Source organism: Crocodylus siamensis, chromosome 2 (assembly GCF_052110815.1).
Source record: "Crocodylus siamensis isolate JL-2025a chromosome 2, ASM5211081v1, whole genome shotgun sequence".
Lineage (NCBI taxonomy): Eukaryota > Metazoa > Chordata > Crocodylia > Crocodylidae > Crocodylus > Crocodylus siamensis.
The window spans coordinates 127,849,163-127,874,704 of NC_143396.1; positions in this window are offsets into that span (position 1 = coordinate 127,849,163).

The following is a 25,542-nucleotide window of genomic DNA, read 5'->3' on the forward strand; positions in this document are numbered from 1 at the left end:
AATAGTAAAAGCGTTCAAAAAGCCTGATAACTTTTAAGGTAGTTCACTGATGCAGGATTTGCAAAGCCCAAGCCACTCTCAAGGAGTTTTAACCATATTTCAGGTTTGCAAGTCAGCACTTTTTTAGGACAGCTTCCCTTGAAATAAAAAAAAGCCTCCAACTTTGATGACCCACTTCTCACTCACTAACTGGCGAGTTATAGTGAGCAACATAAAGTAAATAAGATGACTTATTTACATGCTTATTTGCGCACTTATTTGCATATCTTTCCATATATGATAGTTTTTCAGCAAAAATGATAATTTTGAGCTAATTTTATATTTAAGACCTGGCAACGCTGGGGCAGACCTAGGGTGTTGAATAGGGGTGGTGCACATGGTGAGGTGTCTCTGGCCATACAGGGCAACACACAGTTTTTCTGCATTTACAAAGCTAGAGGCTTTACTAATACCTTTGGGGCACTAGTGTTCAGTTTAAATTGAAGCAGAAACCAATAGGACTGGACTGCACCAACAAAACCTGAATTTGCTTTGTCCTCTACCACATAGAAAAACTCCACCAGCACCACCACACTAAGCAAATGTGGTTTCGTTTCATAGTTACAATTAGATGGGTGTCTTTTTTTCCCCCCCCCTTCAGAATTGGAAAACAAGAGCTAGCTTTCCTGGGTGCCCGAGCTGCCGGTGCTCCCCTGGTTCTTTCTGCCACCGAGTGAACATTTGTAAGTCAAGTCAAAACCAGTTGGCAGGGCTGTGATGTAGAGGCTAGAGAAGCAGCTAACAGTCAGCTGACTTGCCAAAGGAAGGCTAGCCTGATGGGTGAGATATCCTGGCCCTTAAAAAAAAGGAAAGAGGGTGGTTAATACCTATGCAAGGAGGAGTTTACAAAGAGTCAGGTAGATTAATTACAAGAAGCCATGAAGTTGGTTGACTCCCTCACTGCTGCCTGAACCAAAATGCTGCCATCACTGCCAGGTAGTTGGTTTTAAACTTTCGGTGGAGCAGGAATTAAGAGTGAGGGGGAAGCGGCTGCACCACTGCACCCCCACCCCCTGAATCCACCTCGGGGATGGCTCTGCGGAGAAGCAAGGAAGGAAAATGTGCAGCCTTCCAAGGTGAAGAAGGAGCATGGTGATGCTGGTTTGGAAATGAGAGGCTGTGTGGAGCTGTTTTGGGTTATGCAAGGCTGTAGTTATACAGAGCGTTAGTAAGCAGCATTCTGGAAGAAAGAGGCCTCATGACCACTGGATAACTCATTAAGAAAAAGAAAAAAACCCACGCTAATGAGCAAAAAAACACTGAAGGGAATATGAAAGCAGCAGCCAAAAAAGAAGAACTCATTAATGGGACAGAGATAACAAGCACAAGTGCGAAAACTTGGCTAACAAAAGAAGTAGAGATGAACAATTAGAGAGAGAGAGAGAGAGAGAAAGAAATGAATTGGCACAAGATGGGGGAGGGCATGCAAGTATGAAAACAAGGGTTGCACAACCTGTCCCTTGTAGAGACCTAGACAAGCATGGATACCATACAGTGTCTCTACCTGTCATGTACAAGCTTCACTAAGTTGGACTGACTGTTAATCAAACTAACTGGTGCACTGTCTGACAACAATAAACCTTTCTGGGCTTTTGCTACCGAGCACGGATCCCAGTTGTGTTTTCTGCCTCACCTTTGGAATCTGGAGGCTGGCTTGCTAGCCTTGGCCTTCCAGAGCATGCAGGTGTGACAGACTTACCCAATCAAGCTCCAGCGTGTCCAGGCAAACTTGGCATGGTAAGGGGGCACTAGGGGATATCACAGCCACCCCTAGGATGCTGCCCTGTTGCACTGGTTAATTGAGCGGCCCCAGCTGCTGCTTCTCATGCTGTGTCTGGGGCATCCCCCCACCCCTCCCAGTTAGTGCAGCATGCCAGCTTGTAAGATGCCGGATAACAGAACTTTTACTGCACATGAAGGACAAAAATGCCCTGTAACATTTGCCAACCAAAGCCTCATGCCCAATGAACTCAGTACCCAGCTCATAAATTAAAGTTCTTGGCCCTTAAATGGGCCATTACTGAAAAGTTCCAGGATTATTTATACAGAACAACATTTCAAGTATGGACTGACAACAATCCGTTAACATATGCTCTAACCAGTGCCACGGTGAAAGCCACCGGGTATCGCTGAGTTGCTGCTTTAGCAGACTTTTTGTTCAGTCTCCACTATCAGGCTGGATGTAAAAATGTTGATGCTGATGTCCTGTCTCAGGGCATCTTACTCAAGCCCGAGAAGTGCTACAGCCAGAGGCTGTTTGAGGAATTTCCCAGCCCTGGAGCCATTACACCATGTTGACTCCTCTGGCGCGACCTCAAATTCCAGCGGCCAGGTGATGAGCCAGCCAGGAGTGTGATCCCGATATCCGAGATGTGCTACAGGCTCAGAGGGTTCCGCCTTCTGACCAAGTAGACATTCCAACAGGCCAGCTCCTACTAAGGAAGAAAAGAATGCTAGAACTAATAAATAGCGTACTGCATCAAGTAGTACAAGGTCCTGAAGGACAAAAAATGCTACAGCTGGTCCTCCCCAAAGAACAAGTTCTGCAGGCTCTTCACAACAACTTTGGGAATAGACTGGACTCTAGCTTTAGCGTGAGAGAGATTTTTCTTGCCTCATATGGCTGAAGACATTAAAAACAAATACCAGATCTGTGAGTGCTGTGTAAAGCAAAAGACCCTGCCATCATGTACTGCTTACCTACATAATATTCAGATCTCGCATCCACTCGAACTAGTTTACATGAATTTTCTTACCATAAAGGAAGACGGAAATCAAAAAAGCAACATCCTGGTAATAACAGACCAATTTACTCCTTATACCCAGGCTTTTATGAACTGTGACCAAACCACCAAAAAGGTGGCTAAAGAGTTGTGGAAGAAGTATTTCTCCATCTTTAAACTGCTCGCCTTCTTACATTCTGATTAGGGCAGGGATTTTGAAAGCAAGTTACTCAAAAAGGTACCGAGTGTGACAAAGATACAGGAATCCCGTACAACTCCCTATCATCCACATGGGGATCCCTAACCCAAATGGTTCAACAAAATGCTACTGAACATGCTGGGGACCCTAAGACAGGAACAAAAGGTATCGTGGGGCCAATGTTCCCTCTAAGGTGTAAAGATCTGCGAGTGCGCTGCTTTGGTCCATGAGTGCGCCACTTTGGTCTGTTTCCAAATTGGTCCTACCTCCCCCTTTCAGCATGCTCCGCTTCGGTCTGCCACACAGTATAACAACAAAAGATGATACTATAGCTTTTTATTTATTACCAATGGTAATATCAATAACAAGTAAAGGAGAGAAGTGAGAAAGCCTGGGTGTTGGAAGGGGGCTGGCAAATGAATGGCTACTCCTCCACATTTCTTGTTCCATGCTTACTTGTGTATGATAATCCAGGGTTGGCCCCAAATTGATTCCAGTTTTCAATAGCAACCCTCAAGGCTTGGAAATTGCCATATTCCAGCCTGCATACATGCCCAGTTCTCTTGCTGCCCAGCTCTGTGCCTTGCTGCAGCCTTTCAAAGTGGCATGGCACCATGTGTGTCCTGCTGCTGGGCAGACCAGGCAGAGAGGAGGCACATGACATTGGGGCTCAGGGCTTAGCTTGCCCTAAGGGGCTGGGGAGTGGGGCAGTTCCCCAGAGCTGGCAGAGCCCACTTGGTGCCCAGCTCTGTCCCAACCCCAGCCCCTCTCCCTGCCCCCACCTCACCTTGGGGAGGAGCTGCTGCCTGCCCCATGCCACTCTCCCTCCCTGCGGGGATGCCAGTGCGGTGAGGAGTGGAGCAGAGTGGAGTGGCCCCTGTGCAGCCAAGCAGTAACTTACCACCGGTAAGTGTCCTGTGCCAGGCTCAGTGCCTCTGCCGCGCTCCGGGGGCACACCCAAAGTTTTCAGGAAGCCACACTCTATCTTCTCTCCAGGTGGGCGCGCGGCATTAAAAAGTTACTGTGCAGCAAGATTTTTTATTGTGTGTGGCTGTACATGTGCACAGCTTAGAGGGAACCTTGCATGGGGCCAACATCTGTCTTTTTTCGTGCATGCCTACAATTCAACAAGAAATGATGCTACTGGGGTAAGCCTCTACTTCCTCATGTTCAGGAGGCAGCCTCAGCTTTGTACAGATCTCTGCTGCAGGGTAGAAACAGCACTTATCACATGAGCAATATGCCCAACAACTGAAGGAAAACTGAGGTGGGCCTGCCACTTGGCTAGAAACCTAACGAGCCATAACCAACTAAGACACAAATGAAATTATGATGCCCAAGTCAGGGAGGAAGGACTAACCCCTGAAGACTGGCTGTTATTAAGGAATCTAAGTCTAACTGGGAGACAAAAATCACAGATTGCTGAAAAGCCAAGCCTCATGTAATACTCAAGAAAATAAAAGACTTACCTGTATATAAAGTGGCCCCTAAAAGCAGGCCTGGATGCCCCCAAGTACTGCACTGCAATCTGCTACTACCTATTAATAAATTGGTTAGTACCAGGCCCTCTGAGCTAGAACTTCCTCATAGATCCCCTTGACCTAAGAGACGGACCTGGTCTAAACAAAAGGACATCCGTTTGCCTACCCTGCAGAGGGAATAGACTTTGACTCAAACAGTGATGAGTGGTACCCCTTGGAGTTCAACTATAGCCCAAGACCCACCGCTCCTGAAGGAGAGGTCCAGGCAAACATGGTGGGGGAAACCCTAGAACCTGGGGACCACCAGAGTGGGGACCCTCAGCAGGGGTTACCCCCAGAGACTGAGCACCCTGCCTCCATGCCACTGACCCCAGGGCCCTCTCACTTCACTCTTGCCTGACCACCCCATTCTTCCATCTGCAGACAAGGCACACACCTATGTGTACCTGGGCTACACAGGCTTCTGCAGTTTGTACATAAAGAGTGACAGCAACCATATACCACTGGAGAAAAAACTCTGCACACCTCAGAACAACACCTGTTTCATTGTCCCAGATGTGCCACAAGGTGAGCTCCTACCCACCCTGCCTCAACAGTATCTTTTTCCTCATCCTTCCTTAAGACTCACAGTTTCTGTTCAGCACTTGCAAGCCAATTTCCAGTTGCTGGTGCTTCAGCACAGTTCAGTTGTCACACGTGTCCACACCGTTGCCTACTCCCAGAGAAACCTCTATGGCAGCTGGCAGAGGTGGGGTAGGAGAGCTGACTTGCATGGAAAGGCTGTGAAGGATGTTCTACTCTCAGTGGCAGATCTCTACCCCCTCTGTATTCCAGCAGAACTTTGTATGCCCCTTGAGCTATGGGATGTGACTGGGCATGTATATAGAATGATAGAAGATTTAAAACATGGAAAAGTGCCTTCTTCAGTGCCCTGCCAAAGTAGAGGCGCCCCTGCAGACTACTTCCACAAAGCCATGCCTCACTCACCTTTGCTGTGCATAGCACTCTTCAGGTGAAGGGAGTGGGTGTCAGGATTTAGTGACTCAGACCCAAGCCTGTGGGTTATGTTGCTTGTAACCTGGCTATGAGAGACTCAGTAACAGAAGAGCGACTTGATTCAGAGAGAAATTTTCCTGCACCTTTGGGGGGGGGGGGGCTAATGATGGAGGTTTCACTGGTTGAGGGAAGGAGGTTACTTTATTCATCATGAAGGTTTCACTTATGTTTTCTACAAGAAAGGGCAAGTGTGAAATTCTGGCAAGAGGTGTGATGGACTGCTACACCTGGGAGGGTTGTTGCAAACAGGTGACTCCATTGATGAATGCTGAGATTTTTTAGTGTTAAGGTGGATAGAACTATGTGAATAAGTGAGCCCCCAGAAGAGGAGGGTAATCTCAATAAACTAGACAGAGCAGTGGGTTGTACTTTTTTGACTTTAAAAGTGGGAAAATCAGAAGTAGCAGTGGAGGTTGCTGTTGATCTACTCTAGGTAAGATAGTAGGAGCTCTAGCTTGCAGCTATGTACTTTTTACCTTGTGCTACTCTTGTATTGTTTACTTGGGCTTTCAGCATTACTTTTTCCGTAGGAAATAGGTGTCTTGGGATATTCTTTTTTTACATACATTTACACTCTTGTTTTACATTAAGGCTTTTTGAAGTAATGAAAAGACAATGCAGACCCCTGAATTGAAGTAATTACACCCAGTTTGGGTTTTTGTCTGCATTCTTCCTGGGGTAGCTGTTTCATCAGAGCAAACAGGCTTTTTTACCTGTTTCCCTGCCATGTAGGAGGAAAGTGAGTTATATCTAGCTACTGTGAACTACCCTGGGCTAGCTGCACATCTGTCTTATCTGTGATCCTGGTGCAATTTCCATCAGTATACAATGGGGAATATGCACCTATATATCATTTCACATCACATTATTGTTTTTGAGACTTATTTTTCCTGTGCTTCTAATAGATCTGTCTTAGCTGCAATGGTCCAGGGAATATGAGAAGCAACTTCTGTTTATTATATCTTGTAATGGGACCAACAAAGTATTTGGGAGCGATGTTAGATGACCTTTTGGGAACATAATGCCCTTCCTCAGGCCTGGGAAGGTACAGCTTCAGCTAAATCCTAGATAACACAATGACCTTGTTTTAATAGTGAGAGGTAGTTAGCCACATTAGTCTGAAGTCAGTCAGAAGGCAGGGTAGATATGCACCTTTTTATAGACTAAATAAAATATAGATTGAGAGTGCAAGCTTTAATGAACCCACATTCACTTCATCAGATGATATGGAAGGACATGCAGAAAGAGTATAAGGAGAGAGAAATTAGAATACAAAAGACAAGGAGAAGGTGGCAGAAGAGAAATGGGGGAGGGACAGTGCTAGAAGAGCAAAGAAAAGGAGCACTATAAAGGGGGTCAAAAAAGCTAAGTCAGGTAATAAGATAAAAATCCATAGTCCCTGCTTAAAGCATGCTTAACACAGTCCAATTTGTGGATGATTTCTTGTTCCACAACTTCCCATTCAAACTATTTTAAAAAAAAAAGGGTTTTTTTGCCTGAAAACAGCAATCCTGAGGTCAGCCATACAGTGTCCAGGGAGGGTGAAGTGTTTTTCCACAAGCTTGTGTCTTTCTGTAGCTGATATCAGATCATGTTCTATTAAGGCAAGAATGAATGAACAATGAAGTGAAACAACAAAAGAAAAGTTCCATTAGATGGCGCTGCCAATACAAGTCAACCAGGCTGGTGTTTCAGTAAATTGATCACAGAAATAACAGAGTACTGTGCCTGCAGAGGGGATGGTGTGCAAAAGAAGGAAATGGGTTTTTTTTGCATGAATTTAGGTTTTTAGTAAGCAAAAAAGGCAATTCTGCAGGCAGGGATGATTTCTGCCTTTTATTTCTAAGGCCACAAAGCATGAAGTCTCTGCTTAACCTCTGTCCTTTTATTTGTAATCATCTGCTTGTACTGTAGTAGGTTTGCTCACTTGCTCAGTTGAATAGACTTCCTAGGAAAGCCAGAGTGAGTTCTTTTACAAAGCCCGTGCAAGAGTGAAGCTGTGCTGAATGTCTTATACCCCAGTATTAGGGGCTATGTGGAGTGAGACAGAAACAAAAATATCAAAGCTGATGCCCTACTTTAGGTCACGTACTGCCTCACTGTCTTCCCCTCTACTACAGTGGGGAAGACAGGGTGCTGTCTTCAACTTGTTGCACCTCACACTGAGCCATGTGACTGATAATCTTCAGAGTCAGGGCTCCATCTCCAACTTCTTTCAGTGTGGCTGTTCCCCAGTTGAGAAGCACTTTTGTGTTCAACTTACTTAACTGGCTTTCAGCTGGGTGCCAGTGCTGCTAGGTAAACTATCCTGTGTATCTGATACATCACCCAGCTGGGAAGGGCTGTGGCACATGTTCCTTCTGCATTAGGATTCTCTGATTGGCCTACAGCAGACTGGGGAGCTAACTCATACATCTTTCCAGGTCCTTGTGTCTGAAACCTTGTCTAACATCTCCCAATTATGCAGTGGGTCCAAAAAAAGAGATCACCTGAGCTTTTTGGGTAGGGCAGGGTAAACATCTAATAAATAAATACGTATTTCCTGGACCATTATAGCTACAGCAACACTCTAACTCTTCTCTTCACTTTCACTTGTGCTTACCTTTCCTTCTCTCAGACTGTCAGGCTCATCTTGGTAATAGTATGCTACTTGTATTACTTAAGATGTGTTTTTAACAAGGCTGGGATTATCTGAATGAAGATTCAGAGGTTGGGATTTTCAGTAGTGCTTGATACTGTCTGAACTGTGCTCCCATGGACATCAACAGGAATCTGTTAGCTTCAATGGGAGCAGAGTATGTCCAGTGCTGTGAGTATATTACAATCTCACCCAAAATTGTGAACATCTTATTAAATGTGACTTGAACATGAATGGGAACACAAGGGATTATGCTTCTCTTTATCCAGGGGGATAACCAGCCTGAAAGGTTTGGCTTTCATTTAGTTTTCTGATGTACTGTTCATCCCAGAAATCTTATTGAAATCCTCACTGAGACACCTTAAGGCATACAATCTCCACAAAAAATATACAGGGCCTGCTTCCCACATAGTACAGGCAATCATAACTCTTCGGACTTTAATCCAGCTACCCAAAATTCCATGGAAACTGAGTGTTGATTGTCTGCACTACCTTCAGAAATTGGCCTGTACACAGTTGCAGGGGAATACCGTGTAAATCCAATCACGAGGGCCAGATTTTTTCTAGTCATTGGTATCCATAACAGGGCACAGCTCCTATTTAAACACCTTGATTAAGGGTCTGACTCCCTCAAAAAGCAGCAGCTCAGGTGCTGGCTCCTTGGGGAGCATCTAGATGAGCATGCATGTGCAAGGGTGCATGTTTCCCATAGCACAAAGAGCAGCAGCACATATTTGTGCTGCTGCTTTTTGCCCCAGGGCACACCCCTACACTGTTGTGTGGCAAATTGTCGGTAGGGTAAAGGAGGCTGGGGGTGGGGCCGACATCTGTACTGGCTCCAGCAGCCTTACCTGGGGTTCTGGGGGCCTCCCGGGTCGGCAGTGATGTGGAGCTGGCTGTTTGGAGCCTAGCTGTCAGCCAGAGCCAGGCTCCCTTTCTGCTAGTGCATGCTGCAGCCACATGTGCTGCCCCCCTCCCCTCTCAGACTTTTTGGACACCAGGATCTCCTAGCGTCAAATTTTGGTGCCACGCTGCAAATTAGCAGTGCAGCAAATGGGTGCATGTGTGCTGCGTGTAGTTTGTGGCACCTTGAACAGCTTTGAGGTGCCACAAACCACACTTAAGTACTTGTCTAGATGAGCCTTTACTGACAGATTTTTTTCAAAAGGACTCAGCATCAAGCATTTTCTTGATAATCAGATGCATGTTTTGGTGCTTCACTGGGAGCTGAGCTCCTCTGAATATCTCATAGTTGATATGATTTCCCACACCGTGTAAGCCTACTTTCTTTGCCGTCCTTATCAATCCCTTCTGATTAAGCTTTTCCTCAATCTCTTTTGGTAACCAAGGAGCAGGTTGGATCTGGGGATTGAGAGGAGGCACAATGAGGTCTGAAGTTTAGGATGCCAGTAATTATATCACTTCTATTAATCACAGATCTTATAACAGTAAGAAAATCCACCTCAATCACATTCCTTCTTGCATCTATAGGCAAGGCATGTAGGTTATCTGTAGATGTGTGGGGACATTGCTTTGAGGCACTGTAATTACTGCATGTTGCAGCAGACTTGATTCATCAAGTCTGTTGGAGCGTGCGAATTAGCATGCTCCAACAGCCTCCACATCTTGTGTATTTAGCATCACCATGCTTCAAAATTAGTGTCAAACAAACTTTAGTTAAAGCTCCCTAGCTACCATTCCCATAACTATACAACTCACTTAACTGTTTCATTGCCTACCACAATCTTACATTTTTTATATGCCAGCATTAGTTGTGACTTTAAAAAAGCCAACTGGATCAGGATTCTTTGTACTCCTCTGTTCCCAGTAGGCTGCTTTGATTAACTTCTGTTTCCTTTTTGTAAAATATACTTATCAGAGCTGGTTTGTGCAAAGCTTTAGAACACTTGCTAGATGTGGCATGTTCTTAGTTCTGCTTAGATTTTTCAACCTGGCATTAAGTCAGGTTTTTATTTTGGTTTCTACTACCTTTGGGCAAAAATAATTGAATAGGGAAGTTATTTCCTGGAGCAAGTAGGGTCTCTTGAACAGAGGTGTAACTGCCAAGATTTGCTTCTTAGAAAAAACTCTGCTGGAGCATGGAGAAAGGGGAAGCTTTAACTACCCTAGGGACTCAGAGTCCCTTGCTGCTGCTGCTGCCATGGCATGACCTGCCTGTCCCAACTATTGCTGCTAGAGGAGTGGCACAGGGCTGCAGCTGTTGCCTCAGCACAGACTCCCTGTGGGACCACCATTCTGGTGCCCTCTCTAAGTCAGTGCCCAGGTTTCATGCCCTGCTCACCCACCCCTTGTTATGTTACTGCTCTTGGATATAGAGAACCAATGGGTGCATGCAGGTGCTTACACATCTAATGGCTTAAATTATTCTGTAGTTACTGTCACCTGCAATTCAAAGGTGCAGAATTAGAGGTCCGTATTTGAGCAACTGGTCCAAAATGTTTAATTGGTTGCAGATTGTACCTGAATAAGGTGTTGAGGCCAAGTGTTTTTAGGGTGAAGGGTTCCTAATAGAAAGTTAAATACTTCAGTAAAGAAGGGGCCTGTTTTCTGTTTTCAAAACAGCTCAGCCTAAGCAAGTCCTTTGACTGCAAAAAAAAAAAAAGTAAGTGTTCAACACACTTATAATTACGTGGCCTATTTAGAAGCCCAACTAACTTTATTCTTTATAAAGGAAGGGAAGGAAGAAGGGTGTGTCAGTTCAGTTAGTCCAGGGTGCCTGTGTTGGCCAGCCCTGTGTACTAGCTCTGGCATGGCCTGATCCATCTCATAAACTGGCCTGATGACCTCCATCCAGCCCACAGGGTTGGGTAAGCTTGATACACCTGGTATTCAACATGTTACCAAACTCTTTTGTACACTGTCACTGGAACTTTGTAAGGACTATCTTACTTAATCTTCTACCAGGGTAATTAAGAATTTTATTTAGGTATGGATTTTTGCATTTGTTAAAGCAGTAATCCACTACATCACATTACCAGAATCCATAGCATTTGGACACCTGTAGTCCTTAAAGATAGCCTTATATTTTTATCTGGAACTTAACTAACAGGCGGTGTTAACGGACTCCTTCCCTAAATAAAATAACTTGTAATGTGTTAATTCAGTCCAGATGCCAGTCACTTTGTTTTTGAACTTGTCTTTAGGTGATACAAAGATGTGTTCATTTTTGGAAGCCATTCACCTCAGGAGATCCTGGAGATTGCATTGGTATTAGGTTACCAGGTACCAGTACAGCTCCTTGAGTGGCTGGGGAGTCCAATGTGTGACAGGCAGACCCTCTGGCAAGTTGCACATATAAACTTGGTTGAGCTTGCACTGGTATACTGAGTACTGTTTTGTCTTGCCTGCCTCTCACACTTCTTTTCTAGCCCATCATTGACCCTTTCCAGCTTGAAGCAATGCAGGCCCTGCCTCATGGTGGCTTTTCAGTCAGCAGTCCAAAGTGATTGATTCCCAGCATTGGCCATTGATGCTGAGATCATGAAGATTTTTCTTGCTTGTCCTCCTGCTCAGTGCAAAGAATTATGACGTCACTGGGATAACGGAGACCTGGTGGGACTCCACCCATGACTGGACCACGGGTATAGAGGGCTATACCCTGTACAGGAGGGATGGTGTTGACAAAAGGGGTGGGGGTGTAGCTCTCTATGTGAAGGAAAGCTACATGTCCCTGCAAGCTGATGTTGGCGACCGGCATGGACAGCTAGAGACCCTCTGGGTAAAAATTCGTGGGAAAAACGGCACAGGGGACACAACGGTGGGAGTCTACTACAGACCTCCCACTCAAAGTCCCGAGCTTGACCAGGAGTTCGCCCGGGAACTGACTGAGGCCGCTTGCTCCAGGACCTTGGTTGTCATGGGTGACTTCAATTACCCGGACATCTCCTGGGAAGATCACTCAGCAAAATCCGAGCAGTCACAAAGCTTTCTCTCGTGCGTGGATGACCTCTACCTGACTCAAGAAGTCTATGGGCCAATGAGAGGCAAAGCGCTGCTCAACCTGGTATTGGCTACGGGGGACGACCTAATCGGCGACCTAGTGATCGATGGGAAGCTGGGTGACAGCGACCACGAGCTGATCACCTTCACCATCCGCTGTAAAGCTGGCAAGTCAGTCAGCAACACAGAAGTCCTTGACTTCAGAAAAGCTGACTTTGACAAGCTCAAGAGGCTTGTCGGTCAGGCCCTCAGGGACCGTGACCCCAGGGAGAGGGGAGTTCAAGAAGAGTGGTTGCTTCTCAAGGAAGCGATCCTCAATGCACAAGCTAAATCTATTCCAATACGGAGGAAAGGCAGCAAGAAGGCACAGCAGCCCTCCTGGCTCTCTAGGGACCTAGTGGACCTCCTGCGGCTAAAAAGGAAAGCCTACAAAGGATGGAGGATGGGATTCATCACCAAGGAGGATTATTCTGCACTGGTCCGGTCCTGCAGGGAGCAAACCAGGAAAGCCAAGGCTGCAACTGAACTCCAACTAGCTTCAAGCATCAAGGACAACAAAACGTCCTTTTTCAGATATGTGGGGACCCGGAAGAAAAGCAAAGGCAATGTTGGACCCCTGCTAAACCAGATGGGGCAACTGACAACTGACACCCAGAATAAAGCCAACCTATTAAATAGGTACTTTGCGTCAGTCTTTCATCACTCCTGGCGTTCTGGTGTAGTGCCCGAAGACTGGAAGAAGGCCAATGTGGTGCCGATCTTCAAGAAAGGGAGGAGAGTGGATCCGGCTAACTACAGGCCCATTAGCCTGACTTCTATCCTGGGGAAGATCTTAGAAAAGTTTATTAAGGAGGCCATCCTTGAGGGACTGGCCCAGGCTAACATCCTAAGGGATAGCCAGCACGGGTTTGTTGTGGGTAGGTCTTGTTTCACCAATCTCATTTCCTTCTATGACCAGGTGACCTATCACCTGGACAAGGGAGAAGAGATTGATGTCATATATCTTGACTTCAAAAAAGCCTTTGATCTGGTATCCCACGATCACCTCTTGGCCAAACTGCCCAGTTGTGGCCTTGGCTCCACGACGATCCGCTGGCTGGGAAACTGGCTCCGTGGTCGGACCCAGAGGGTTGTAATCGATGGCAGTCACTCATCGTGGTGCCCTGTGACCAGTGGGGTCCCTCAAGGCTCTGTCCTGGGACCCATCCTGTTCAACATCTTCATTAATGATGTGGACATTGGAGTCAGGAGTGGACTGGCCAAGTTCGCCGATGACACCAAACTTTGGGGCAAAGCATCCATGCCAGAAGATAGGCGGGTGATCCAGGCTGACCTGGACAGGCTCAGCAAATGGGCGGACGAGAACCTGATGGTGTTTAACACCGAAAAATGCAAGGTTCTCCACCTTGGGAGGAAAAACCTGCAGCATCTTTATAGGCTCAGCAGTGCTGCGGTGGATAGCACTACAGAAGAAAGAGACTTGGGGGTCATCACTGACCACAAGATGAACATGAGCCTGCAATGCGATGCTGCAGCTAATAAAGCGACCAAAACGCTGCTTGCATCCATAGATGCTTCTCGAGCAAATCCCAGGACGTCATTCTCCCCTTGTACTCAGCCTTGGTGAGGCCGCAGCTGGAGTACTGCGTCCAGTTTTGGGCTCCACAATTCAAAAAGGATGTGGAGAAGCTTGAGAGAGTCCAGAGGAGAGCCACGCGCATGATCAGAGGTCAGGAAAACAGAACTTACGATGACAGGCTGAGAGCCATGGGACTCTTTAGCCTGGAAAAGCGTAGGCTCAGGGGTGATCTGATGGCCACCTATAAGTTTTATTAGGGGTGACCACCAGGATCTGGGGGAACGTTTGTTCACCAGAGCGCCCCAAGGGATGACGAGGTCGAACGGTCACAAACTCCTGCAAGACCGTTTCAGGCTGGACATAAGGAAGAATTTCTTTACTGTCCGAGCCCCCAAGGTCTGGAACAGTCTGCCAGCGGAGGTGGTTCAAGCACCTACATTGAACACCTTCAAGAGCAAATTGGATGCTTATCTTGCTGGGATCCTATGACCCCAGCTGACTTCCTGCCCTTTGGGCAGGGGGCTGGACTCGATGATCTCTCGAGGTCTCTTCCAGCCCTAATGTCTATGAAATCTATACAGGCAGGAGTGTGAGATATCCTAGGATATAGAAAGATTTCAATTTGGGCAGCACTTCTGTAGGGAGTGGCCACATCTCTGTGGAACAGGAATTGGGTAGTATGGATCAGAGATAATCCTGCCCTGGAGTGGTGTAACTTTGAGCCACATAATGAGTGCTTAGAACCACTTTAAGGTGTTAATGTGCAGGCAGTCCAGGGGTTGAGAGCTCCAGGAGCCACCCAAAATTACCATGTGACAAGGCCCTCACATACAAGTTATTCTTATATTTATTTCTATTTGCATACCATACACCCTTGCATATCATAAACACCTTGTTTTTGAGAGGCAGAATGAAGAGAAATGATTTTTCCTTGGCTATGGTTGCATGGAGCATGGATACAGACTAATTGTCAACTGACTCCTCCTCTCTTTCCTGCCAACTAAAGCTGAATCCTTAGCCATTGCTTAAGACTTGTCCCTGTGGGTGGATCTATGATTTTAAAAAGAGCTAAAGAGGCTGTGAAATAGAGCAGGAACAGATAGCAAAATTGCCTTAAGAAAGCTTAGTGTCACTGTGGAGTGAAGAACAATGAGTCATTAGGTCAATTGGGTCTCTCAGATGCCTGAACAGTAATACTACAGCTGTTGTACTGTGGAGCAGGAATCTAATTGGGGTGCTTCCAACCCCAAGTAAAAAGTCAGCTTCCCCAGTTTTGGGGGGCTAACTTTGGGGGATGTACCGTATGCAAGAAATATGATAATTTGTGTCACAATAGCCCCCAGAATTCCTGATTTAGGTCAACCCCATTGTATTGGGCGTAGTAAAATGCTAAGCAAAAGGGCAGCCCCTGCTGCAGGGAGATTACCAACTAAGTTCTGTCTGCTTCTTCCTTGTACAAAACATAAAATACATACAGTGTATTAGTTGCCATTGAAAACCAAGTTTTCTGCTGGCATTCCATTCAGGTCAATGGAGTAACTCAAATGTAGAGTATCTGCAGTACTCTAGGACATCTTTACATGTGCTTGGGTGTGGGGAGAGGAGGGATGCTTTAATTAGAGCAGCTCTTGGAGCTGTTTTAATTAAACTGCCTGCAGTATCTCATGTATTCAGCATCCCCATGCTTCAAAATGGTGGTGGGAGCACTATAACTAAAGCTTGTCAAATGAACTTTAACTAAAGTGCCCTTGCCACCATTTTGAAGCGTAGGGATGCTGAATACATAAGACACAGAGGCTTCTGGAGTGTGCTAATTGGCACATTCCAGCAGACTCAATTGACTTTGCTCTGACATGCTGTAATTACAGCATGTCAGAGCAGCATCCCTGCATATCTGTAGGCATCCCTAGATTCTGGTGCAGATTCCTTGTTGGCATAACTTAGTGAGTCAGATCCTCAATTGATCTAAATCAGAATAACTCCACTGTAGTCTGTTCATGCCATCTGAGAACCAAGCCCTTCAAGAATATTCTAGGAATAGGAATGTCATAGACACCATCTTCCTTGCGCCTTGTATGGAGGCAGGTGTTAGGCTTATAACTGTCTGAGAACAGAGGCTGCTCTGGGCCAGTCCTTGCTTCAGTGCTAGCTGCTCCAAAGGAAGTTGGTGAAGGCAGTTCCATTTCTTCTACAAAGACTGGAAGAGCTGGTAGGCACCTGGAAGAAGAGACCTATTTTCTACTTTGCCAGGGTTGGTGCATAGCTGTAGTCTTAATTGTGCCTGTCTCAGGGAGGATGAGAGGGAATCTCTACTTTGGTGTGTCAACCTAAAGCTGAGGGAAGGGAGTGGAGAATCAGGCCTGATGCTTAGAGGAACTTTCTCTAGGCTAGCCCTTGCAAGTCATCACATGCCATGCCATGCCATGCCATCACACCAACATTAACTACAGTCTACATCCTAGACTTATGGAGCAAGATGGCACTGTTGACCCTGGGTTCACCCTTTTGGAAGCCCAACTTGAATTACTTTTAAAGAAGGGTTTCAGGGAATGGCACATTTTGTCTTCCCTCTTCTCCACTCTGTAGTCCCCTTTCTCTTTCCATCCTCTATAAACTGTGTATGAGATTAATATTCCTTAGAATTAACACTTCCTAACTCTACCATGTAGTCTGCATTAAGGTTAACTAGTGCTAGTGATCAGTAGGGATCCTAGTTTTTCATTCACCATGGAAAACTGAAGAATCCACAGTTTTTCCATGGCCTACTGAAAGCATGGCAACATCCAAAGTGAGAAGTGACATTTCTGCTCTTTATTTAGTACTATTTTAAATTTAGTACCTCCATTATGAGATACTAGAAAAAGCTGCATTAGCCTATTTTAATGTGCATCAGCAAAAGCACCCTTTTTTGTGATACTTTCATGTGCCTTAAAATAGGCTAACATTTAATATAGCCTATAAAATAGGCTAAAGCACACATGTGGATGTGCCCAAAAAGAGCAGAAATAGCATCACTTGCTGCGGGCTGCCGCTGCACTTCTGGGAGATCATGGGAAAAATGTGGATTTTTATGTGTTAGATTTTTTGCCACCTTTTCTCCTTTACAGAGAACTGGGATTCCTGGTGATCAGTCACAAGTTCAGGGTTAATACCTCTCTAAGGTGCACAACTTAGACCTGCTGCTAGAGGGCTGGTGAGCAGGGGTGTGGCTAGGGGCTGCAAGTCTTCTCCATACCTTCCCTGCTCAGCAGCTCTTTAGCCACAAAACAGGTTTCCCTTGCTTTATGTAGGTTCTGTATATGCAAATTTACTCTTATGTGATTACCCTTTTTACACCCAGAATTCATTATATGTGAGGTAAATTTGTTAAATGCAAAGTAAGTCTGTAGGAGGAGTGGGGGAAGGGGTATGGCGCAGGCCAGCAGCTGCAGGCAGGTGGTGTCAGCTGCTTCTGGGGCTGCAGTAGGGAGTAAAGCAGAGGGAACTTGCAGTGGGTGAGGGGCACAGGACAGGGTGGCACAACCCTTGCTGCTATGCACATGCTGGGGGGCTGCACAGGGCTCTTCCCGGGGGAGGGTGGGAATGTGCCCCTGGATCTCTGCAGGGGATAAGGGCAGGCTGCTGCTGTGGGCTGGGGCTGATGGTGGCACTGGGCTCTTCCTGGCAGGGGGCTGGGCTGCACTGCACTTTGGGTGGGTGGCAGGGGGGCTGCAGCCACCCCAAAATTTGCTCAAACCTCCCCTCCTAGCCCAGCCCAGCCCCTGCTGGAAAGCCAGGTGCTGCCACCACTGGCTTCAGCCTGCAGTGGCAACCTGCCCTCATCCTGCGCACAGATCCAGGGGCGCACACCCCCTGGGAAGAGCCTAGCACAGCCCCACAGCCCTTCTGTGGTGCATGTAGCAGCAAGAGCCATGCTCCTCCATCCCGTGCCCTGTACCCACTGACAGTTGCCTCTGCTTTGGTCTCTGCTGCAACCCCGAAGCAGCTGACCCCACCTACCTGGATGCCACTTGGGCTGTGCTGTGCCCTCACTGCTATGGGAATGTATTTGTTACCTTATAAACTGGGTTCTCTTTCTGAAAATTCAAGTCTATATGTGCAGTTTTCTGGGAACGCATGTACTACATAAAGCAAGGGAAACCTGTATAGGCTGTGGAAAAGTAGGGTAAGGGACCCCTATGTCACTAGTATCACTCCTTCTCTCCCCACTCCAAAACACCCTGGAGCCCTCCATTCACTCCCAGATCACCTGCCTACACCCCAGTTGTCCCTGCCACCCCCAGGTTGCTGTCTTGTCAGCCCAAAAGCAGTGGTGACAAAAGCAACTGGGGGGGAAAGGGGGATTCCTCCTCCCTGTCTGCTCCCTGCAGTCTGTGCCACTCCTGTGCATCCAGATCCAACTTTAACTGGGTTCCACAGCTGCCTAGCAGCTCCTTGCTCCCCCACCCACCCCCTTAACCCCTGCCTCCAATTCACTTGCAGGGCCTGGTGGAGGCAGGATCTAGGCACGCAGGGGCAGCATGGTCTTCAGGGATCCCAGGAATAGGCAGGGAGGGGGAATCCCCCACAAGGATCTCTGCCACTCGCCAGCCGATCAGGGCAATAAGGCAGTGATCTGGGTGTGATGGGGCTGATGGGAGGTAACTGGAGTGTCAGGGGGGCAAACTGGAAGTGGAGGAGATGATTTGTGGGTGGGATACAACAGCTGGACAGCTCCACACCCACCCACTCCTTCCTCTCTTCCTCATGCTCTCCTTCCCTGCTTCACTCCTTTTCCCTTCCTCCCTACCCACCCATGCCTGGCTGTTCCCAGCTGTCTGGCCAGGGCTGCAGAATCTTGGATGATACTTAGTCCACCTGGGATAAATGCTCCTAGGATACTGGATGACTGCAAATTAGTGGTTTTATCTCAGATGAACAGTCAGAAGTTAACTTAAGTAGCACAGCTCAAGGATAATTTTCAGCTGAAATAACATAACTTTAAGACAAGGCCCCTTGGGTCTTGTCAATGAGCCTTTAATGTATGGTCACCTAAAATTTAAGTGTTCTTAACATGATCTAATTGTAATGTGTAATCTCACCCTGTGTTTCCAACTTTTTTCTTTCTCTTGGCTTCAAAATCAACATTCAAAAGACCTTTCCAAACATGGTGGGATCTAGTACATGTGTCTTTGTCTATATAGCTGCTTGTACCTGTAAATTGTTGGAACAAACCTGAATTTTACTAATACTAGGTTGAAAATTTGGTCCACCTCATCTGTTGAATTATGTTCTAACGCCCTCTGAAAGCCAAGTTTCAATAGGAGTTGTGTGCCTGGTTCTCATAAGCATTTTGGAAAGTCCTGGCTTTATGTATTTGCCTACATAGATCATGGGACTAAAATATTTGATGATTCTATAGTCTTGTTTCATCAAGTGTAAAAGAAAAGTCACAGAGGAAGAGGACAGGAGGAAAGGGTCATGTCATGGGGTTTTTGTGGTGTTTTTGTCATTGTGTATTTTATAAAGTCATGGGCAGTTTCAAATGCATCTTCCTCCTCTCTGAATTTGTCAACATATTTCTTGTGCGAGTTTGGCTTGGTTAAATCTTTCCTGCATGGATGGCTTGGCACTTGCTTTCTAGTAGCTTAATCAGGACTCTGGGACCCACCCCTGGGATGTTTATCTTGAATTAACCCTTGTCCTTTAGAAACATTGTGTAACAGCCTGAGTTCTGGTAAATTGGTAGGCAGGCTCCAGATTGTTAAGCAACTCTGATTCAGCTCCTCCTTTCTTTCAGTCTCAAAACATATATAGTAAATAATAACCTTGTGCCATTCCTTTCACCTGAGAAACTAGAACCAACTTAAGTACTAAAAGCCTACATAACTGGCAATAGGGCACTCCTGGGCTAACTGACTCTGACTGTTTTTCAGCAGGGCTAAGGGGTTTAAGTAGCCCTTAGCCCTTAAGTGAGTAATGCTGCCCTTGATTGTAAAGCTAGCTTGTTGTGGACTTGCTTGGGTATCTCTACCATTGCACTGCACTGTAGAGACATTCCCAGTATAAGCAAGTATGTGGGCCAAAATCACACGCCTAGTGGAGTGGCAAAGACACGAAACATGCAAGGCAAGGATTTCTCTTTATTGGATCAACTGTGTAGTTGGGATAAAGTTAGACAAACTTTCAAATGCAAGACTAGTTTGATCCCAGCTACACAGCTATCCTAAGATATCCTTGCCTTTTGCATAGTTTCTGGATAATCATGGCTACAACATCTCTTCTCTTCTTTCTATTTTACAGTACCACTATAAAAACAGGAAAAGAATTTGAGTCTTTCAAGTTTTAAGATTTTTTTTTTTTTTTTTTTTAGGGTCTTCCACAGAGATTTTCATAAGCATCTTCCCAGCTGTAGAGAATACTGACTTTACTAACAATTCACTATTTCATATGCTTTTGAAAAATCTCCCCTCTGAAGACTTTTATTTAAGCACCTAACTAATTGATTATATATTTTTAAGGTGATATAGCCAGCAGCTCCCACTGACTTTGCTAGGAGCTCTTGAATGCTTTGCACCATTGAAAATCCGGCCCATTATTTACAGCAGTTAGAAGCCCAATTTTATTCCTGTTTTGTGAAAAGCTGGGTTCCAGTCTCTCATTCTCCTTGTGCCTTCCAGCAAGTAACGGGACCTTTTGAGAACAGCTGCATGTTCCAGAATCCTGATGAAAATGCATCTTTATCTCTAATGACTATATTTTAACCATGTAATTTACTGCAGATGTCATCAGTTTGAGCTCAGCATCTCTTGTTGCTTCTGGGGAAGATGATCTGTGGCAGATGATCAACTGTATCCTCTGGAAGTTGCCTCTAATCACTTGTCTGCACACACATGATTGTATCTCTTTCTCGAGGTTCTCTCTAACACAGTTACTAAGTCCCCGGAGGGGATGCAGTTGCTAGTTTGAAAGTACTTATTCTAGTTTAGTTTATTTCCATACAGGAAAGGGAACAACTATAGGACCACAAGCCGCCTTTGTATATGGAGGGCTTTTTTGGTCGTATGATTTTATTTAAATAAATTGCACCCCTCCTGAAATAGTTATACAGGAAAAATGGTAATAATCACAGGCTTCATTTATCTCTTTCAATTACACTGAAAGATTTGGGGGCTGTGAATATTTTAGCCCTCAGGTGACCTACATTTTGGAAGTTCAGTTATGTTGATTTTTATAGCACTGGTTTTCAACCTTTTTTGTACCAGGACACATTTGTAAACACAGATGGCCAGTCCCAACTCAGTGCCCCTCACTCCTGACCTGCTGTCCCCCGCCCCCAGCCCTGCAGTGTATGGGGCATGGGGTGGGTATGTGGGGGGTAAGGAGGTGCCCCAAGCAGCCCTTTGCAGGCTGGAACTCTGCTAGCTTGCAAGGGAAAAGCCACAGTCTACCACATTTTTTTATCCTTTAATGGAGAATCAGTTTTTAAAGTATTTTGATCTATTTTTAAAGTTTGTTCACAATTGTTTCATATACTCTTGTGACCCATGGGTTGAGAAATGCTGAATTATAGCACAATGTTTAAAAAAAAAAATCCAAATACAAGACCAATCATTTATGCTTAGGTGCAAGAAGGCCACATGAAGGATTTGGACTCTAAATTGGTCAGCACAATTAATCCCTTATGCATGTGTGAATATTTCTACCTTAAGCCATAGAATGGGAACCCATCACTGGAAATTACCTAACATTATATACAAGCTTGCAGCTGCAGCTTATTGTATTTCTTACAACAGTGCCATGCCTGACCAAAAGATGGCAGTAGTTGCTATTTGGTGCAAAATTTCAACCACATCTCCATCTGAACCATTGGATTTTGCTTGCTGTAACTTCAAAAATTCCTAATACTTTACAATGACTACATTTCAACAAAAGAATGTGAGGACCATTTTATAATATGGGGCACAGTTGGGTTTTGGGGGTTTGATGGGCAAGAAGTGTCTGTTCTTACACAGGCAGAAATGAGTTAGGTGTGTTCTTTAAATTGTGTTTTGCATGCCTTACTTTGGGTGTGGTGGGGTGTTGGTTTTTTTGGGGGGGAGGTTCTTTTTGGGTGGGGGGAGGGTTGGTCCCAAAGTTGAAGTTGGTTTACCAGTCCCTGAGGGCAGTGCATCATGCCCTACTCCTAAGGCTATCCATAAGCTTATCTTTCCCAAACACAAGTTCTATGCTGGGGTTTGAAATTCATCTGTATTGTTGGCTTGACTTCCCAAATTGAGTCTGTTATGGACCCAAATAAATTCAATGCTTAAACAGCTGTTTAATTTTTAAGCACCTGCTTCTGAAGTCACAGGCTGCGTTCACACAAGCATGGACATTTGGTTCCCCAGGGATGTTTAGCTCCTTTGTGGGGTGGGGTGGGGTGGGGGGGATCTAGATCTATATCTAGATGTGTGTGTGTGTATACATTTTTTTTTTCCAAAGGGGCCACAAGAACATTTACTTTAATCCATTTCCTGCATCATGGCTTCTAAACACCCTATGGGTGAGTCCAGACGAGCCCACGCATGCTTCTTGCAGCATCTCAAACCCCTTTCAGATGCTGCAAGAGGCATGTGCAAGACTGAAAAAATGTTCCCTGCGCTGCAAATTAAACCCCTGGATAGCTAGGGGTCAAAAAACCCCACAGAGAAAAAAAGGGGGGCAGGGCACGGTCCCAGACCATGCCCTGAGGTAACTGGAGGCTGGGTCCTTCACAGAGATGCTCTGGCTCTCTGTGGCTGGCCCTCACCCTGGTGCTGAAGCACACTGCCTGCCCCTGAGGACAGGCAGCATGCCAGCTGCAGGGGGTGGACTTAGGCTCCACTGAAGGTAAGTAAGGAGTTGGGGGAGGGGGGGACCATAGAGGGACCTCTATTGGCTGTGCCTGCTCCCCCAGCCTCCCAATCCCTTCCCCGCCCTCGGCACTTGCCTTGCTGGCAGCTCCAGCTGCTGTCAGGGTCACTAGCCCCCCCGCACAGTGTGGGACAGGGTGACAACCACAGCCCAGGCTCTACTGCCCCCCGCTGCCCTGTACTGCTGGGGTGGGCTCTGCCAGGAGGTCCTGGAGCCCCCACAGCCCCTGCTGGGTGAGTAGAGGCTTTTTTTTTAAAGTGCTGGAGGCTGGGGTTGGGGTGGGGCAGGCGTTGGGGGCTGGGGGTACAAGTGGGGGATGGGGCCAAGCAGGGCAGCCATTGGGGGGTCTAGGGAAGTGGGGGGGCCAGCCATTGTGGGGGGCTGCAGGAGCCAGCAGGGGGTGGGGCCAGGTGGGCCAGCAATCCAGGGGGCTGGGGGAGCAAGCAGGGGTGGGGCATGGGGCCCCTGTGTGGCGTCTATGGGGGACAGCAAAACATATATTCATGCAGTCATGAATTTGTGAAACATGTATTTAGAGTTCACTTTATTATTATGATAGAGACACTGGTAGTCTTCCAAACTGCTTTAACACTGTAGATATATCAATAAACATTGCCCAACTGATTGCTGTCTCTCTGATGCACTCTCCCTCGCTAGTGGTCTTTTGTTTTAATTGTGGAGTAACATGGATTTTGGGGTATTTTACAGAATGACTTTGGGATTTTTTTTATCAGGGATTTTTCTGTTTTCTAATGGGGAACACCAGAATTCCTGCTAGGGAAGCCAGTGGCAGGACCCAGGCACAGGAGCCTGCTCAGAGCTGGCACCTTGGACCCACCTGGCTGTGGCTGACCTCCTGGCTCATTGGGGCCAGGAGGATATGCATTGACGGTTCGAAGCAGGCCACCACACCCGGAACATCTTCTGGGTGATGGCTGCACAGATGGCCAGGCAGGCGGCATACATGGCAGTAGTGCCACACAAAGGCTAACTCTGCAGCCAAAGCCCACTGGCAGCTGGCCCAGAGGGGCAGATGCCTCATCTGGGTCTGGCAGGTGCAGAGCCGGTCACAGCCAGGCAGCAGCCCCTGCTGCCAGACTGCTGCAGTGGGTAGAGGGTGCAGGGAACACTCAGGGCTGCTGCAGCTGTCCAGCTGGCACAAGGGGTAGTGTCCCAGAAGCTCCTGAGAGCTAGTAGCCCTGAGCTACTTGACAGAGTAGCTTTTTGTACTGCTGGGGCTAGGACAGGGCAGCTTTTTATACTGCTAGGGACAGCACAGGTGCTGGCCCTGGACTCTAGCTCCCCCTGGCACCAGATCTAGGAAGAGCCAGGCCAGGTTATTTTGCCCAAGTGCCACAATTTGCTTCACAACAAAGTGCATGTCTGGGCACATGAATTGAGGCAAAGAGCACCGGCTCAAATTTTTACTGCTTCTATTTGAGTTGCTACAAGTGCATGTGCTGGCATGTGTAGATGCGCCCTATGGGGGGAAACTTATAATATACCATAGGTAAATAGGGGAGTCAAAGGTATTGCTTGTAGGCATCTATTTATTACTGATTTATTTGACTTGATTTATATGCACTCTTCCCAACAAAGGCTCAGGGCACCTTACAATAAAAGAACAGAATAATATGTAAAACAGGAGAATGAACAAGAAAACAATTTATAAGAGGAACACGAAAGCATTATTAGTATGAAACTGTAACTCCCCTAATCAATATCCCAGCCTAGCTTTGTTTGCAAATTCCTGGCCAAATAGGACGGTCTGAAAGGTTTCCAGGCTTGGGCTCTGGAAGGTCTCATGAGAGAAGGAGCTCCAGAGTGAGGAATACCTGCTGCAGGGAACCTCCACCATGTGTTCAGAAGATCCTAAGAGCAGTAATGCATTTTGTAAACTATTAGATGCAGGCTTAAAAGCTTTGTTTTGCTGCATTGTGGTCTGATTGCTAATTAAACCTGTCAAAAACTAGGTTTATGCATGCAGTATTGATGTGTGGAGGAGATGTATTGGGCATTGCTTGATACTGACTGCTACTACTCTGTTACTTTGTTTTCTTCTGCTGGAACTAGAGTAAAGTGGTGGTACAATAACCATCCATACTATGACCTCCACCCTCCACGCTTGATCGAAGCTAATTTTCTTGATTTAAAAGATACCACATCTGTTGGAAATACATAGTAAGGGATGTACATACAAGTATGTGAGATCAGAATATGCAGAGATAATCATCTTGCAATCATGATGCAAAGAGACTGTCTAGCACAACCTGTTTGAGGTGAAAAAAACAGGATTAACAAGAGTAGGTGGCTAAATGGTAGCATCATGGATCCTATTATTATTAAATCGGTTTAGGTTGGGCCAGCTATCCGAAAATAGGCAAATGTCACCTAACAATAGCCAAGGAGTGTATTTGCTAGCACCAAAAATACATACTCAGAAGTAGAAACAATATTACTTGTCTCTATCCCACAAAGTGGGGCAAATATATTAATCAAAAGGAATTCATAGATTTCATAGACATCAGGGCTGGAAGGGACCTTGGGAGATCATTGAGTCCAGCCCCCTGCCCAAAGGGCAGGAAGTCAGCTGGGGTCATAGGATCCCAGCAAGATAAGCATCCAATTTGCTCTTGAAGGTGTTCAATGTAGGTGCTTGAACCACCTCCGCTGGCAGACTGTTCCAGACCTTGGGGGCTCAGACAGTAAAGAAATTCTTCTTTATGTCCAGCCTGAAACAGTCTCGCAGGAGTTTGTGACCGTTCGACCTCATCATCCCTTGGGGCGCTCTGGTGAACAAACGTTCCCCCAGATCCTGGTGATCACCCCTGATAAACTTATAGGTGGCCATCAGATCACCCCTGAGCCTGCGCTTTTCCAGGCTAAAGAGTCCCATGGCTCTCAGCCTGTCATCGTAAGATCTGTTTTCCTGACCTCTGATCATGCGCGTGGCTCTCCTCTGGACTCTCTCAAGCTTCTCCACATCCTTTTTG